Source organism: Amblyomma americanum, chromosome 1, assembly GCF_052857255.1.
Source record: "Amblyomma americanum isolate KBUSLIRL-KWMA chromosome 1, ASM5285725v1, whole genome shotgun sequence".
Taxonomy (NCBI): Eukaryota; Metazoa; Arthropoda; class Arachnida; order Ixodida; family Ixodidae; genus Amblyomma; species Amblyomma americanum.
Genome location: NC_135497.1, coordinates 29,385,734 through 29,402,378, shown reverse-complemented (window position 1 = coordinate 29,402,378; position 16,645 = coordinate 29,385,734). Strand labels below are relative to the sequence as shown.

At 49.8% G+C, this 16,645-nt stretch overlaps 1 pseudogene; it reads left to right on the top strand.

Annotated features, from left to right (window-relative positions):
• The first annotated feature begins 11,477 nt into the window (after positions 1 to 11,477).
• On the top strand, positions 11,478 to 12,773 carry LOC144124600 (uncharacterized; annotated as a pseudogene).
• The last annotated feature ends 3,872 nt before the right edge of the window (positions 12,774 to 16,645 follow it).

The window sequence follows — 16,645 nt, the reverse complement described above, 5'->3', positions numbered from 1 at the left end:
ACCTCCTCCTGCCATGATGACGCTAATCATGATGATGATCATGATGATGCTAATATTGTGTCTTTATGAGCCAGGGGATGTCCGATGTACCACTACCAAATTGAAAGTTGCCATAATATTGATTAAATATTGTACATTACCCAGCAACCGAAGATAATTATTCTGCGGGAAAACAGGAATACCTGCAACTAATAATTAAGGATAATGATGTCGATGTTCCTTGGAGGTCAAGACCCTCCCCCGTTTCCGCCACTTCCCTCCAGTTGGTGATGGTAAGGGTTTTGAAATCCTGGGAATTTTCCGATGACTCGGTGATCCCGCGGCATTTTGCAAGAAAGGGCTAGATGACGTCTTCGAACACTGTGCCGGCTATTCAAATCACAAGGGTCAAAACAACTGCCCTAAAGTGGGCAGCGTCAACCATTCTCTTTGTGAAGAGCACCACGGCTCCCCGCTCAAATTTTGCCGCAGCGAAATGTTTGTCGGATACCCTCCCCCCCCCCCCCCCCCCACGGAGAAAAAAAACACCGCCTAAATACTCATACGCCTGAACAGAATTTGGGGTACCATTTCGTCAACCAGTCTGTGAGACAAGCTGCTTTAAGTCAATCACTTGGTTTTGTTCAAATCTGAACTAACCACGCCAGCATTCAGCGAAGCCGTGTAAGGTGAACGATGGGTCTCTGGAAAATAGCTAAAGGAAAGATGACGGGTAGTGCCGGGCCCCCAACCTAACTTATCCCATACGAGAAAAAAAAGTGAACGATTAGAAACATACAAACAAAATCGCACACTAAAAACAGAAGCGAACATCGTGCCCCATTAAACGTTATATTAGAAGGTTTGAAACAGCGACTCAGCAGCACAGCGCCATCACGTAATCAGTTCTATTCATGCATGTTCATTAAAAAAAAAGGAAAAGGAGTCAGCTACCACATGATCACAGAATCATAACAGTTTTGCATTTTTTCACCCATGTATCACCGCTATGCTGGTATGTTCACTTCGTGCAGCGGTGTTTCGGCATAATAAGTGAATTTCCGAGAAGGAACAGGGAACCGGACACCAAAAGGAGGTTATCCGAAGGATATAAAGTGAAATTATCTCTATATCTGCTTGCATTCTGGAACAGGAATATACAGAAGCAGTGTGAGATTCTAAAGGGGAAGACACCGATCAAAGCTTCGACGGTGTTATACAGAACGTTCAGTTGGGCGAGTTGGTATATAAGCATCTTTTGTAAAACAGCGCGGACAGCGACGGACAAGAACAAAAAGGACACGGGACGAGCGTTGTATTTTTTTAAATTTTTGTCCGTCGTTGTTCGCGCTGTTTTGCAAAGGAGGCGTTATGCAGGTTTTTCTGGCTTCGTGCTTTTTAAATCATATCAGCAGGGGTCTTTGTTAGGAACCGCTGAATCACATTCGTTGTTCGCGCTGTTTTGCAAAGGAGGCGCTATGCAGGTTTTTCTGGCTTCGTGCTTTTTAAATCATATCAGCAGGGGTCTTTGTTAGGAACCGCTGAATCACATTCTCTGACCTAGGCCGACTACTCCAGTTTCTGTTAATTCAGCTTGTAATGTATTACAGTATAGATCTCTTTTATTCGACTGCAAGGCAAGAGCCATGACGTCAGCGCCGGCAACGAGCATGAACACGAAGCAGTCTTTCTTGGGGCCATCCGCGCTGCGACGAATTTATTGCGTGCTTCTTGAACTGAACTTATTCGTTTGCGGCATCAAACATAGCTACCGCGGGCCAACGTGAGTTATGTGATTTGCGCCCTCTCATGAGTTTGAGCCGACCGGCACGCAGCTACGGGTGCTACGACAGCGGGACAAGGGGAAGGTAGGGTGGCGTGCCGGGACAGCAGCACTCATTCCAGGAAGGCCAGAGGGGTGGGTCTTTTTTTAGGCTCAGGCTCAATTGACATTACGGCGCAGCCCCAAAAGCTAATAGCGGACTGCGGCATCGGGTTGTCTGGACAGCGTAAACCGAACACCAAGCGTCATTGCATGAACATTGTGGTGGTGCGCTCCAACTCTGCGTAGGAAGCGGCGCTCGTCGGAGTAAGACACGGGAACTGCAGAAAGTCTCGACCTCATTGAGTGACGACCTCACTCAACCTCAAACTCACGCGTGAGGTTGAAGTCTGATTTGCTGACCTCACTCACAGAATTTCAAGCCGTCGCCGACCTCCCCTGAACCTCACCTCACGGCGTGAGGTTGAGGTCGACCTCATCACGTAGCCCACCTCTGGTGAGGTTACCTTCCCATACACCAGACTTCCCATATTTTGTTGTAGCGCACTAATGGATAATTTCGCCATGCCTAGTGCTGACAGTTTTCGGTGGCTAAATCTGCGTGGTTGCACATCTCTCTTTATCTCAAGAAAGACAAGGCTTCTATTTCTCTCAACAACATTTTCAGAAATAAGTGGCAGGCTTCGCTGAAACACCTAGTATATCTGCTGTAAGCTTTTTCTTCAAGTCAGCCTTCATCATCATCATCATCATCATCATCATCATCATCATCATCATCATCATCATCATCATCATCATCATCATCATCCTTACTACACCCACTGCAGGGCAAAGGCCTCTCCCATGTCTCTCCAATTAACCCTATCCTTTGCCAGCTGCATCCACCCTTTGCCTGCAAACTTCTTAATCTCATCCGCCCACCTAACCTTCTGCCGCCCCCTGCTACGCTTACTTTCTCTTGGAATCCACTCCGTTACCCTTAATGACCAGCGGTTATCTTGCCTTCGCATTACATGCCCTTCCCAAGCCCATTTCTCTCTATTTCGACTAGGATGTCATTAACCCGTGTTTGTTCCCTCACCCACTCTGCCCGCTTCTGGTCTCTTAACGTTACACCTATCATTTTTCTTTCCATAGCTCGCTACGTTGTCCTTAACTTAAGCTGAACTCTTTTCGTTAGCCTCCACGTTTCTGCCCCGTAGGTGAGTACCGGTAAGATTAAGCTGTTGTACACTTTCCTCTTGAGGGAAATTGGTAAACTGCCACTCATGATCTGCGAGAATTTGCCAAATGCGCTCCACCCCATTTTTATCCTTCTAGTTATCTCCCTCTCATGATCCGGATCAGCTGTCACTACCTGCCCTAAGTTGATGTATTCCGTCAAAATTTCTAGGCTCTCGCTGCCAATTGTGAACTGTTGTTCCCTTGCTAGGTTGTTGAACATTACCTAGGTTTTCTGCATGTTAATTTTTAGACCCATCGATCTGCTCTGCCTGTCTAACTCATTGATCATGATTTGCAGTTCACCTCCTGAGTGACTCAGCAAGGCAATGTCATCAGCAAATCGCAGATTATTTAGGTATTCTCCATTTATTCTTATTCCCAACTGTTCCCAATTCAGGCCTCGAAATACCTCCTGTAAACATGCGGTGAACAGCATTGGGGAGATAGTGTTTCCTTGCCTGACGCCCTTCCTTATTGGAATTTTATTGCTGACTTTATGCAGGACTATAGTAGCTGTGCAGTTGCTATATATATCTTCCAGTATTTTGACATAAGGCTATTCTACCCCCTGATTACGCAATGCCTGTATGACTGCTGAGGTTTCTACTGAGTCGAATGCTTTCTCGTAATCAATGAAAGCTATATATAGAGGTTGGTTATATTCTGCGCATTTCTCTATAACCTGATTGATAGTGTGAATATGATCTATTGTGGAATATCCTTTACGAAAGCCTGCCTGATCATTTGGTTGATTAAAGTCTAACGTTGCCCTGACTCTATTAGCGATTACCTTAGTAAATACTTTGTAGGCAACGGATAGTAAGCTGATCGGCCTGTAAATTTTCAAGTCCTTGGCGTCTCCCTTCTTATGAATTAAGATAATGTTTGCATTCTTCCAAGCTTCTGGAACAGTCGAGGTCAGAAGGCATTGCGTATACAGGGTGGCTAGTTTTTCTAGCACGATGTCCCCTCCATCCTTCAACAGATCTGCTGTTACCTGATCCTCCCCAGCTGCTTTTCCCCTTTTCATTGCTTCTAAGGCTTTCTTTAATTCATCTTTCGTTACAGGCGGGATGACGCGTTGCTGTGCACTGCTGTCTTTCACATTAACACTCTGATTACATTGGCTACTGTACAGGTCTGTGTAGAACTCTTCGGCTACGTTAACTATCTTATCCATATTGCTAATGACATTGCCATGCTTGTCTCTTAGTGCATACATCTGGTTTTTACCTATGCCTAGTTTCCTCTTCACTGCTTTTAGGCTACCTCCGTTCTTAAGAGCATGCTCGATTCTGTCCATATTAAACTTCCTTATGTCGGCTACCTTGCGCTTATTTATTAACTTTGATAGCTCCGTTAGTTCTATTCTATCGGTAGGGTTAGACGCCCTCATGCTTTGGCGCTTCTTAATCAGATCTTTCGTCACCTGAGATAGCTTCCCGGTATCCTTTCGAATTGTCCTACCGCCTATTTCTACTGCGCAGTCCGTAATTATTGATGTCAGATTATCGTGCATTGAATGAACATCAAGATCGTCTTCCTCAGTTAAAGCCGAATATCTGTTTTGCACCGCTATCCTAAACTCCTGTGCTTTCCCTCTAACGGCTAACTCGTTAATGGTCTTCTTCACTAGCTTCTTCCGTTCCCTCTTCAAGTCTAAGCTAATTCTAGACCTTACCATTCTGTGGTCGCTACAACGCACCTTTCCGAGGACGGCCACATCCTGAATGGTGCCAGGTTTAGCGCATAGTATGAAGTCGATTTCATTTTTAATCTCACCATTGGGGCTATTCCAGGTCCACTTCCTGTTTTCTCGTTTGCGGAAGAAGGTATTCATGATCCGTAAATTATTTCTATCCGCGAATTCGACTCATAACTTGAAGTCGCCCATCGCATTAAAGTCGCCCATCAGTACAGTGTACTGCGATTTTACTTTATTCATTGCCGATTCTACGTCCTCATAGAAACTTTCAACGGTCTGGTCATCATGGCTGGATGTGGGTGCGTAGGCCTGCACCACTTTCAGCTTGTACCACCTATTCAGCCTAATTACTATAGCTGCTACCCTCTCGTTAATACTGTAGAACTCCTCTACGTTCCCAGCTATGTTCTTATTAATGAGGAATCCCACACCTAGTTCTCGTCTATCCTATAACCGCGATAGCACAGTATGTGCCCGTCCTAAGTACTGTATATGCATCACCTGTCCTCCTAACTTCCCTAAGCCCTATCACATCCCACTTAATTCCCGCTAGTTCCTCGAACAGCACTGCTAAGCTAGCCTCACTAGATAAAGTTCTAGCGTTAAACGTTGCCAGGTTCAGATTCCAATGGCGGCCTGTCCGGTTCTCATGGTTCTCAGCGTCCGGCATGGTTCTCACCGTTCTTCATACACACTCTGGCGGCAGGAAACGAGCTCTATGAGATGAGAGACGAAACGTCAAGAACAGACATGACACTCTAGATTTACGGGGGGGGGGGGGAGGTATTTACTCACCTTTGGATCTCGGGAAGTGTTCCGCGTCAAAACCAATGTGAGAAGAGTGATTGTAAGCATTTTTTACGCTCTTTGCACTACAAACAGTGGCCCCGTGCAAGAATGAAGAGGGAAACAAAATTATGGAGGCACCTGAGCAATTACGTATGTAAATGCAAGAGCGTTTATATCCTTCGAAGATTGTGTCGCATAGCAGTGGTCAGGGGCTTGGGGGGATGAACGTTTTTTCGCTTTAGCAGCTGGCTTCGAACGTTTCGCTGCTTTGTGATGGTCTCGTACTTCGCACGCAGTACGGCCTCCTTCGGGCACGCTTATCTGTCTCGCCGGATGTAGACGCGATCGATTCAACTTCAGATGAAGAAGACCCCATAAGCCGCGTTTATTACTACAGTGGCACGGCCGTGGCACTGTGCACATGTACCACATCTTCTTTGTGGACAGTGACCCCTTTCAAGTGCACGCGAGGGAGGGGCCTTAATTGAGCGCAGTCGGCTCTGTTATCCGGCTCCAGGGGAGCCTCCAAGCCTGTTTCTATTCACCGCAGTAGTCGCCTTGCTTTTTTCTCCATCTACCCCTGCCCTGTGATGGCCAATTGATCCAGGGGGGGGGGGGGCGATGACGTCATTCGCGGGCAGCGTTTCTGCCACGGCTTTCTGATGACGGCGGGGTTTTCGCTCAGCGAGTTAAGCAAAGTGCCAACTCCAAGGGCGCTTCCTGGGCGTACGCGCCCATCGTCGGCGCTCTTGGCGTACGCCGGAACGGGCATTGAAAAGGGGCATGCGTCTCCATCTTCCTGGTGCTTGCTCGCTCCCCCTCTCGAGTCGACGCAAAGAATTCCTAGCCGCGAAGGAAGATGGTTTTGGAGGGCGCTGAAAGGACAACTTAAACCGTGAAGAAAAATTCCGGGAACCTGAAAGAGTCACCGAGAGCCCCGCGGTCCTCCAATTGTTTTAAACCGGGCCTCGGTTCCAACGCGTGCGCTACCGCGCCTGCGCTGGCGCCGAGGTTCGCTGGCGTCTTCTGCAGTGCGCATGCGCAGACCGGTTCCGGCGCACGCCAAGAGCACCGACGCTGGACGCGCACGCCCAGGAAGAACCCTTGGACTTTGCGCTTAATGCTTTGGCATTAACACTGGCCGACGACTACGCTTCTCGGTATTGTGATTTCTGAGCGCAGCTGCTGCGGTATTGTAACCGTAGCCAACCGCATAAGGAATCGCAAGTTAACTAGCGCATGTACACAGACACAGAGAGAGGTGGACTAACGTGCGTCCTGTTCCACCTCTCTCTGTCCGTGCATATGCGCTAGTTAACATGTGCGATAACGACAACTGAGAGCCTCAGCGCGTAAGGAACACGTTATACCGAACGGAGGCAGGTCTAGTCGCTCTGGCTTTCGGCTTGGGTAGCGCGCAGCGGTTCGCCGCAGACGAGGCTCTGCACGGGCGAACGAACCACTTGGGTGCCATCTCTTTTAGCAGGTCGCCCCCGCGGAGCCCGTCTTTTGGCTGCCGCACTACCCTCTTCCTCTGTTTTTCCTCCTCGCGTACTCTTAGCTATCGGCGTGCTTCCACTACGGCACCTCTTTTTCTCCCACGTTCCTTCCTTCCCTTAATGGCGCGGTTCGGGTGTCCGCCGAGACAATTACTGCGCCATTTCCCGAGTTTTTCCTGCACTGTGCTCCGCGTTCGCTCTCTCCCATTCTCCGCTGTGCTGTTCGCTCTGCCGATTACGCCGAGGGACGCCGCTCAACCCATGAACGGGGGTCGACGACTTCCGCCCACGTGCGCGCACTTCGCGCCTGCCGCTGCCGGCGATCTGCACTCGCCAGATCTTGGCGCGCGTCGTCAGGAGAAACCAGAAGCTGACGCAGAAAGCCCGCTCTTCTTGTGTGACCTCTTGCGCCTGCCGCCGCTAACATGGCCACCACGGCCGACCAGATATACGCGGTGATTTTGGCACGGAAAATTGTTTATCGTAAAAATAAACGCTACGTCAACCATGAAATGTCACTTTTTTTCAAGAACATTGCAGAATCTTGGATCGCAATGCCTGCGGTTCTTCCCTGTCGCGAAAGGTAACCGAGAAAAAATTCGGCGCCGCTAGGCCATTAAAATCTTTCGCTTTAAAAACCGGCCGCAGAGCGCAAGAACAGCAGATAAAGAAATGGCCGGTCTTTCATCTGCAGTCGACTGCCGAATGATGCGATGATGTTGGCTTCTCTGCAATGCATGAATGCTTTATAGTCACGTGGTCGCGAACGGCGCACGGAAAACAAACGTGGAACCCGCCGCGGTGGCTCAGTGGTTAGGCGCTCGGCTACTGATCCGGAGTTCCCGGGTTCGAACCCAACCGCGGCGGCTGCGTTTTTATGCAGACAAAACGCAAAGGCGCCCGTGTGCTGTGCGATGTCAGTGCACATTAAAGATCCCCAGGTGGTCAAAATCATTCCGAAGCCCTCCACTACGGCACCTCCTTCTTCTTTTCTTCTCTCAATCCCTCCTGTATCCCTTCCCTTACGGCGCGGTTCAGGTGTCCAACGATATATGAGACAGATACTGCGGCATTTCCTTTCCCCGAAAACCAATTATTATTATTAACTCAGGCTCGTGGCCAGTGCTGCGCGGTGCGGGTGAGAAAGGAAGCGCTGTTATGAGCGCGTAGAGGAAGGCTACAGAAGCTGACAAACAAAACAAACTGAAAGATGGTGTTATTTTACATTTTGATCTTGAAACAGATTTGTATTAACTAACAATTTGGTGCAAAACTACAATGAAGTTGCAATGATGGCCGGATGAAACTGCAGCGGCGTGCTGTGAATATAGCGGTGAGGTATACTAACTTTGTCGCCAGTGTAGTTTTGTGCGCTGAGTACGAAGACTTGCGGTGATTATATGCTCACTATTCGGCTGTCTTTGCAGTATGACCTGCGTTCACTACGAGTACAGTTTATAAAGATGTATAAAACAGTTTAACTTTACCGGGTACTCAGCTCAGTAACCACGGATGGAAACAACTTTTATCAAACGAAAAAAAAAGAAAATTGCTGATGGCCTAGCTCTGTTAGGCCAGGATGTACGTAGCGAAAGCGCGGAGACTTCTGCACCAGAAGAGCATTCCCTAGATGCGCCTTTATTCATGGCTAATGCTCGAGCCGTCGTGGCGGAGTGGTAGCGTCTCCACCTCAAACGCCAAAGGCCCTGGTTATTTTTATTCAGTGAGTTTGCTGCAGGTTTCAGTGGCTCCCATAGATGTCGCCACCGAATACGTTGATTAGCGGTTAAGCGCAGGCTGTGGTAAAGCGCGTTTATACTCCGGAGTACCGCGTGCCCTGCACGGCGACGTCACGTCACGCCGGCCCAAAGCGAGACCCTCTATACTTCAACTGCGCTTGACCGCCGACGCGTTCGGTGGCTTCAGCGCACTCTGATCGCACTGGCTGAGACTTGGAGCGCTCCTCTATTTCGCGCCAAGTGTGCCAGCCGCCGCCGACCCGGCTGGACCGGTTCGGCTCCACGACGAGGCGCGCGTTGTGACGTCATGTGCCTCCTCGGAGCACCACCACGGCGAAATCGCAAGTTCGCGGTCAGTAAAGCTTTCGCTTTAAAATGAGCTGCAATGCATGCCGCCCACATCTCTGTCTCTTACCACGGCGACGTACCTCATAACGTGATTGAGGCGCTCACTGACACAGGGAGCCAGTTATGCGCTCTTCCTTTCCTGTCAAAATTATTATAGAACGTTGTCAACGCCAACGAACATAATGAGCGCTGACGGCCTATAGCGTCAGTGCCGCGTTTCTGCCACGTCAACGCGTGCAGCTCACATGTCTTGGCATAAGCCGGAACGGGCGTCGAAAAGGGGCCCACGTAGCGCGACTGAGATGTCCACTTTCCCAGGGGGGGAATTATGCGCCTCTCCTTTACTTTCGAGGCTCTCGCTCTTCATAGGTTTCGGCACAGCTTCACACACCACGCGCTGAAGGTCTCTTAAAGTCAAAGCAACGCGGTCTGCGAAACTCGCGGAAGACAGCGTAGTAAAGCTTCCGCATTAAAGTCACGGGAGTATTCGACACCATTGTACTTACTAAGCACGCGTGCATATGATTCTTGCGTGCTCGAATGCGTGAAGTCGCGTACCTTGGTAATGCCGCTCAGCCGCGGGTACCAGCAGCTGCGGTTTTCTTCGGCACATTTCGCTTCAGGGAGGAAACAGGCATTCGGATCCTAGATTAGGTCGTGTTCGCTAAAGAAAAAGCGACATTTAATGATTGATGAAGTCTTTATTGCCGCGATATCGTTAAAGGCCCCGTGTCGCAGAAAAGCCAATGTCGTCGTCGGCCGGGAGCGAAAAATCCCAGAAGCATTAATAAATAAAACGGAGTATGAAATTGGCTGAGCTGGGGAATCGAGCCAGGGCCTCCGGAATGCGAGACGAAAACGCTAACCACTCCGCCACGCCAGCCCCATGGCTTGGAATGAAAAAGGCGCGTCTAGGGAATACGGTGTTGTCTTAGAAGGGTGCTTTAGACATGTACTGTGGTGTATATTAGTAATTATGAGCATGGAAATTACAGAAGTCGTAGTTAAGCGAGTAAAAAAGTGCGTTTCCGCTACTTATCCGCGGTATGAGGACTCCCAGGGATCTATGAACCAAGAGAATGACCTTCTGCATATATGGGCATTAACCCATTACGCTATCGCGTCATACCCTCAAGGCGGAGCTTGAGTGTCCCCTCCAATTTTTTTTTTACGATATTAGAGCGTTTTAGTATAGCGGGCTTTGCGGCATTGGATGCTTAGCGGAATAGCGGGTCCAGAGCGCGCATGCGCACAACGCTATCGGAAACGTTGGCGTATACATGCAATTTCCAGAAGTTAGTGTTGCGGCAGTCACGGCTTCTGCGCACTTAGCGTTGGTCAGAGGTCAGAATGCATGTAATTACTCTTAGTCATGAGCCTGTATTCCTTCCCCCCCCCCCCCCTCTTTTTTTTCTGCTGAACGCAGTCAGAACATAGGATGCCCTTTGATTCGGTTTTGCAGTTCGAGAGCTGTTGTGCCATTGCTTTTAAGAAGCCTTCAGCATGATGATGGCTGAGTCGCCGAGAACTACTATGGGACTATGTCCGTTTTGATGGCGACCAAGAGGTCACGGGTTTCGTCTCCGTCCGCAGCGGCACCATTCAAAAAGACACGCACGTTTGGAATGTAAGGAAACGCATTAAGGAAAGGAATTGTGTGGAGATACTGGCTATGGCGCACCGCTGGGTCATGAGACATTCGACAACTTAGCGTAATGCACGCAAAAGCGTTGCGTACACAATAAAATTCTGGGCACGTGCTCATTACGCTATTGAGGCTTGTCTATGCAAGCAGCTTTCTCAGAACGGCGGCGCTATGCCAGCTGGTTGGGGCAGAAGAGACTACTCAGCGCAATAAATATCGCTAAATGGCGATGTACATGTCTGCGTTCGCGTTGCGTCATGCAACTGGTAAGCTAAGGTGTAAATGATAACTAAATGGTTTTCTTAGATAGGTTGCCCATTTCTCACTTTTTAAGTTTGAGTAAAGTTCCACTGTCCTCACAGACACAATCTGGGAAAAGCAGCGGGTCAGATTTTTGCTTTTGACATTTCTTTGTTGTTGATCTTTTTTGCCTTGCGAAACAAATAAATGCTCTTAATGCATTAGGCATTGTCATCAACAATCGCGGAGAAGGTTTTATTGCAGCTGCGATTGAGTGCTTTGGATCCTTTTTGCCAGATCACGTCTCATATCTTTGAGTTCGTCGTCGCAATCGTTGCGACGCCCCGGTAAAACGGGGGTAGTATCAGCGATAAGTACCGGCTATGAGTGCACACCAGCAAGTAAATGCCACGCGACATTGAAATCATCCCTTAATGCATAAAGAGATTCAATGAAGCAATTAGTGCCGGTGATTGATGATATGACACGTAACTAAACTACTAATGCTTGATTTTTACAGGTGTTGCTGCTGTTTGAAGATGGTCAACGCAAGTGAAGAGGAGGAGCCTTCCGACCAGCTAAACATTCAGCAGATCCCAGACAAGTACATCGGCTACATCATGCACTTCATGCTTAAGTTTCAGAACGACACATCAGAGTTTAGCAAGCCTCAAGTGCGGCGCACCTTCTGTTCGTCCTATCCACTCTTCCTCGTGCTCTACGGGTCCCCCTTCGTGTCGCCTCTCATCGCTAACTACTGGATGGTGTAGCATATATATCGCGGGAAACCGTGTGCGTCTACCTTGTCGCCAACGCTCTCAACGACATCTTCAAGCTGCTCGTCGTGATTCCCATTTCTCTCGTGACACTCTTCCTCCACAACTGGGTCTTCGGAAGCTTCCTGTGCTTTGCGTCGTCCATTTTGCAGGATTTTACCTTCTACTTGACCCTCCTGACGTTCGTGGCGATTGCCTGCGACCGGTACTGGTATGCCATGAACCCGATGAAGCGCCAGATACCACCCTTGCTGTGCCTTTTCGGTGTGTGCCTGGTGGCTGGAATGCTAACGCTGCCGTACGCGGCCTACACCAAGTTCCTCGACCTGCAGCAGTACTTGGGCGAGCAGTTCCGGGGAGCAGGCATCTGTGCCATCAACCTGACGGAGAACATCGAGGAGTACATCCGCGGCTTGTTCATTGTCCTGTATGCCTTGCCGGTCGCGCTGGTCATCTACCTCCACGTCAAGGTGAGCGTCGAGAGCAAGGCTCAGGAGACGTCGCAGTCGCTCGCCCTGCACGCTCGGCGAGAGAGCAACGGCGGCGAAGAAGCGTCCGTCTGCTCTCTGGCCTCGTCCATGGTGCCCGACTCGGTGCACAGCACGCGCTCATGCGCCACGTTTCCCGTCGCCACGAGGGACTCGTGCCCGCGCTCCGAGGCGTGCCGTGGTGCGTCAGCCGCCTTCTACAAAGACTCGCCGCCCGAGGACTCAGTCGATTGGATCAAAGAGCGCCGCACCCAGAACACCGTCATGATGCTGGCCACCGTGTACGCCGTCTGCCTGCTGCCGCTCAACGTGCTTCGTTTCATCGTGCACGTGGTGCACGAAGGGCCGTAGCATAGCGTGCACTTCGACCGGTCGTTCGCATTCGCCGTGCTCATCGCCTTCCTGCCGACGCTCGAGACGCCCTACCTGTTCCGCCTCTGGCACCTTAGCACTCGCCTCAGCGTGGACGCCTGCCAGTACCGGAATCTGCGGCGCGTCTCCGGTGCGTCCGGAGGGGGCCGCAAGCTGCGGAGCAACTCGAGGCCCTGGACGGTCTGAATGGCCGTAATCGAACCCAAGTTCCATCACCACTGAAGCCACAGTGCGGGTGGAGAAGGCGGCTTCACGATGTTCAACCAAGTTCTGCGTGTTCCGCCGCGGCCCCTTGGGACAAGGCGGCCGTGAAACGCCCACTGAACGTCATAAGGCGCGTACAGCCATGATGTTTCCCTGTGCTGCACGTGCCATGATTGGTGTCCTAATTAGGGCAATCTGTATGCGCCTTGCACGCGCTTCTCGTTGTAGGCGCGGCGTATAGGAGGTATTCACTGGGGTCGCGTTACCAGACGGCGCGAGCGTCTTCGCGGCAAGCCCGTCATTTTGGTGGTCGTTTCACGCCAGTTCGCACAGTGTCAAGCACGCCGTGAGGTACTCGGCTTATATTGTTAGAGATCGGTAACATCTTTGCATGTTATAAAATGCGCCAACGTCCACTTTTGTTTGTGGAACGCTTTGTGTGCATGAAGTTTGCAGCAGAATTCTTTAGTGCCATGACATAATTAATGAAGCTGCCTGTTCAGTGTTTCAGTTCGGCGGCCGCCTCATGCCACAACTCGGCATCAAGACTGGCCGACTGCATCACACGCAAGAATGTACACGACTTGCTGCTTTTCATATCAGTTGATAACGGTCTGCTACTCATCCAGAACACATCGTGGATAAACAGCACATGATTAATTGCGGGTGCCACATGAAACTGGCGCCGCAGAAACTCATATTTCCGGCGGCTGTTACGCGAAGCGCTTAAGCTTCACAAACGGGTGTTTCAGCAGAAAGGCAAAATGTCATAGCCGCCTTATTTATGCGAGAGTAAATACTCTCATGCGCTCGCAGCATGAATGGCTGGCCCTGCGAGAATGTTTTTCAGTTTTGATTGTAGCAACGTAGCGTTGCTTCGAGTGCACAAGACCTGGAATCTAGGCCGGTTCGCAGCAATGCGATGTGCAGCGATTCCGCTAGATTCGGTAGAAACACGTCACTTTCAGCAGAGAGAGATGACAAATTAAGCTGGCTAAGCGAACAGACACGTCGAATTACCCATCTCTCCTAGGCACCCTCAAGGAATTGCACCGTGCCATTTATTCGTATGCTTTCATTTCCTAACCTGTCGGCATGTGCACAAGGCGGGTCTCGATATCGGTGAATTCAACGCACGGCAGCAGTCCTAGACGTCGCACACCCCACCGGCGCCTGCACATTCCAACGTGTGTCTGTTTTCACAGAGTGGAACCTTTTCAGCGTTCCCGCTGTTTTCTCTTTCCCGCAGTTCATGACATATCCACCCAATCACATGGTTTTACGGAGCGGACAGACGCGAAATAAACTCAAAGATCACCGGCGAGTTGAATGCTGCGGCTGGCTGCGGCGGCTGCACGCGTGACTGCCAACGTGGCGAATGCCGCGCCGGCCATTAGCGCCCCTTGTGAATGACGTCACGTGAATACCTCCTGGGCCTTGTTCTTGCATCACGCATTTTGGGCGATCCGCTGCATGCCTCACCACCGCATCGCCGAGGCTAACTTGTGGGGGGTGTCTACTGTGTAGCTGTCACGAAGCAATCGATGGAGGTCGTCAAGCGTAGACAAGACGCATAGAAAAGAATCTTTAAATGGATGGTGTTGCGTGCAGCGAATAAAATTGGTAAGATGGTTTGCATGCAACACATGGGCAAAATAGGTTTAGGTAATCATGTCTCCTCCTGCTTGCTTTTGATAGCTATTTTCAGTCTCTCTCTCTCTCTATCACTGAGAGCTGGGCCATCTTTGCCACTCAAATTGCTTTCTTATCAGCAGCTGCCGGACTGGTACTATAGATGCTTTTTGCTGTGTCTAAAAGAGCGTGAAGCTTTAAAGGTTCTGAATGGACAAACTATGGGCGTCTCCATGCACTGCGTCTGTTCGCCGCTGCGAGCGGACATCCCCCGGGCCGGGCTCGCTGGTTGTTGCGTGCCAGCACCTCGCAACTGCCGCAGAATTTAGACCACGGCACCCGTTTTATTCATACAAATAACCCAAATTTAGCGCTTGAATTTATATCGCATAACTGTGTTTCTAGGAGATGAGAGCAGTTAAGAAACGTTGCAGTCTTTCAGAGCCTTTGAAGCGGACAAAGGAAGCATACTAAATGTATTTCGCCACTCTATTAAGAATCTGGTTTTGAAACATTCACGCCATTCACATAACAATTTCATGTGCACTGGAATATAAGATGTGCCTTGAGCGCTGTGCATTTTACAGGATGTGCCTACCTGCTCCAATTATGGAACGCGAAAGTCTTCAATTTTCGAATTTTTTTTTAAATGAGAAAGCGAGAGCCTTTGTTTGTTTATCTAGATTTCATATTTCTGAGTCTCTATGTTTTAACCTTTTTCTCAAGTCGGACGAATTTTACGAAAATAGCAAGACGACAACATTGTAGTTTCTCCCGTGCACCCTAACAGGAAAATCAAAATTGAACCCCAGATAAGCTCTCTAAAAATACACATTGCGTTAAAAGGCGTCTGCGACGGCAGTAAATTGAGTGCCGGGGGAAATTTTCGATATGCGCTCTTTTCAGTAATTACTGCATTTTCAATTTTGTGATGGAGTACTCTGTGGGCATGATTTATTGTTTTGCGCCGCTGATGCCTCTCCCAGAACAAAGTGTACAAACGCTGGCATAGCCTCTGCCCAGCATGCGTTAATTCCCGATGCGCCCACCCGATTCGCCCGTTTCCAAGGATTTGTGGAGGACGACATCGCTAGGAGCCATCTGCCCACTTCATGGCTGTCGTACGTGACGGCGTGGTGCGCAGTGAACGGAGCATGCTTTCCAACTCTGCTGAACGCTTCCTACCCGGAAGGTGTACTGTAGGCGCATGTGCGACCCTGTGTGAGATCATGGTAGAGTAAGGCGTGGATACAGTTCGACTTTATGCCAGGCGAGTGCGAAAGGTGTAAGAAGAGCGAGATACGCTTACTTCTGTCCACGCCTAGGTGTACTATCCTCAAAGGCGAACGCCACCGATGGTCACCCAGGCGGCAAACAGTGAACGTGCAGTCGATGTGCGCATTATGGATATCTGTTCGCTCCGGTCCATTGATTTCAAGCGCACGGCTTCAGTAGCGGCTGCCTGGCTAGCGGTGCACTTTCTCAGCATCCTTTCTGTTAGAGCTTGGGCAGTTATTACGCCGCTTGACAGCAATTTCCCCTGGTCATTTTGCATATACTGCTGATTTCTATTGCTTAGCGAGGTTGCGAATGTCCATATTTTGGATTGTGTTCTCCTTTGCTTGTTTTTGTCTGAGGTACTTTAGATTGTACTGGTGGTAGAGTCGCTATTGTGAATTGACATGTTTTGGACAAGAAACAAACGTGCTAGAAAATACTTGTTCGCCTTACGACGGAATATTTGTTAAACATCAGATAATTCGAACTGCGCTTACCGCAGAAAAAGTCAACCCATATCCACCCAAGGCAGAGCTGCGGCGCAGCGAACAAAACTTGACGAGCTCGTAAAACCTGAGTGTTGCTCATCACTTTTAATGCGATAACTTAACTGAGGATTTAGCGTGGACCCTAAGGAGGTGGCACCCGCCGCGGTGGCACAGTGGTTATGGCGCTCGACTGCTGGCCCGAAAGACGCGAGTTCGATCCCGGCGGTCGCATTTGGATGGGGTGAAAAGCTTGAGGCCCGTGTACTGTGCATGTCAGTGAACACTAAAGAACCCCAGGTGGTCGAAATTATCCAGAGCCCTCCACTACGGCGTCCCTCGTAGCCTGAGTCGTTGTGGGACGTTATAAACCCCATAAAATCAAACCAGACTCAACGAGATGGCGATTAGGGGACACTTCAATTTTACCGTGTAAGTCACGATGCGCGACGTTTTTCT